The sequence below is a fragment of the Austrofundulus limnaeus genome, unplaced genomic scaffold, assembly GCF_001266775.1.
Source record: "Austrofundulus limnaeus strain Quisiro unplaced genomic scaffold, Austrofundulus_limnaeus-1.0 Scaffold2804, whole genome shotgun sequence".
In the NCBI taxonomy this organism is placed as follows: Eukaryota; Metazoa; Chordata; class Actinopteri; order Cyprinodontiformes; family Rivulidae; genus Austrofundulus; species Austrofundulus limnaeus.
In genome coordinates, this window is record NW_013955206.1 from 9,142 (window position 1) to 10,892 (window position 1,751).

General features: G+C 42.3%; 1 long non-coding RNA gene across 1 annotated transcript in view; it reads left to right on the top strand.

Moving 5' to 3' along the window:
- LOC106511451 (uncharacterized) overlaps positions 1-918 on the top strand; it is a 7,711-nt gene extending 6,793 nt beyond the window's left edge. The window contains exon 3 of the long non-coding RNA XR_001309526.1: positions 302-918. This is a non-coding gene — a long non-coding RNA (uncharacterized LOC106511451). The remainder of the gene's footprint in view (positions 1-301) is intronic.
- The last annotated feature ends 833 nt before the right edge of the window (positions 919-1,751 follow it).

Genomic DNA, 1,751 nt, shown 5'->3' on the forward strand with positions numbered 1-1,751 from the left:
CCCCCCCCCATCCGAAGCAGAAAAAAAGACCTTTAAAAATGTGTCCCCCAACACTTTTAAGATGGTGATTATGCCCTTGCAGCATACCCCTCCTTCAAGAAACTGAAAGCATCCCATGTAACTCAACCCACAAAGGTTCACACGAACAGTTTTTAGCCAAACATAAAGAAATTAACAAACAGATGTCACTCTTTGTTTAACTGACACACAAATCAATATTCACACACTGTTTGTGTGGTTAATATGTGCATGTAGCCTCATCTGATCTAATAAAAATAATTCAGTTTCCTTTGCTTTCCAGCTTCGTGTTCCTTATTCCCTCATCCCTCAAAGAATGACCACACCATTGGTGGATGTGGTCCTTGGCCCAGCCTGATGCATTTTTAAAATGCGTGACATTGCCTCTGTGGGAGTGTGTGAACCAAGCTTCCTCAATAGTAGGGTCCCCATACCCGGTCTGTGACCATGGAAACAGATGCCTGGCCTCCCGGCCCTTCTTACCTCCTGTTGATCGTGGGCTGTGAGCTGCTCGGCCAGTGAAAGGGGGCTGCGCCCTCCTTTCTCCTCGCTCTGACTGAACTTGCCCTGATCCTCAAAAGGAACCATTGAACAGGTCTAGACTTTCTTTGCACGGTCCATGGAGAAGCCTTGATGTTACCCTTGCTCTTCTTTCTCTCTTCCTTTTTCTGTCTGCCTGCCACACCAGGCGCCCAGTGACTGCAGACTCCAGATGGGTAGGGACACTGGAGACTTGGATTTGAAAAGGAGCCCATCTCATTTTGCCATTGTGCCTTTTCATTCATCGATCACATGAATATCGAACCTTCTGTGTGAAACTGAAAGTTCAGGTTCATGTTTGAGGCCCAGAGCTAAAACTGCTTGTGAGTGTTGTTTTTAATAAAAAAACCTAACTTCCCACTGAACAGTTGCTAATTGTTTTATTCTGATGTGACCTAATATTTTGTGAAAATGCAGAAAAATGTAATTTTATCCCTTAATTAAATACATTTAGTTTGTAATTTTTATAATGTGTGAAATACGAGTGCGTCAAATTCTGCAAGGGTCTAAGTTTTTTAAAAATCTGTCTGAGCTGCAGATACATTATAAAAGATGTGAAGCAAAGAAACAATTTAATCCTGCAAATCATAATGTGAAAATAGGTTTGTACTAATTATATAGAAAACTATATCTTCATTTCATATTAAACTTTTGAAATAATGAGAAAAGTAAGATTGACTGTAAAGCTCTGCCTGTCGGTTTGCACGACATAAATTAGCTTACACTGCTTTTTTGTAAATATACAATATCTACATTTAAAATATACAGCTTTTGCTTTCAGCAACGTGATTATGATTGTTTGTAGGTGGAGAAAATATCAGTTTGTGAAAAATACTTTGCTCACACACTGACCTCCTGCTTTAAATGAATCTATGAGTGTCTGATGAGCTGAGATCCAGAAGTGTTGAGAAAGCTTCAGTTGAATTATCAGTGTCAACACATCAACACTAATCCCTCTGATAAATGTGACAATCATCTGTTTTCTTCCTCTTATCCGGGGTCAGGTCTCGGGGGCAGCAGCCTCAGCAGACAGACCCAGACTTCCCTCTCCCCAATCACTTGGACCAGCTCCTCTGGGGGAATCCCAAGGTGTTCCCAGGCCAGCTGAGAAACATAGTCCCTCCAGTGTGTCCTGGGTCTTCCTCTGGGCCTCCTCCCAGTGGGACGTGTCCAGAACACCTCACCAGGGAGGA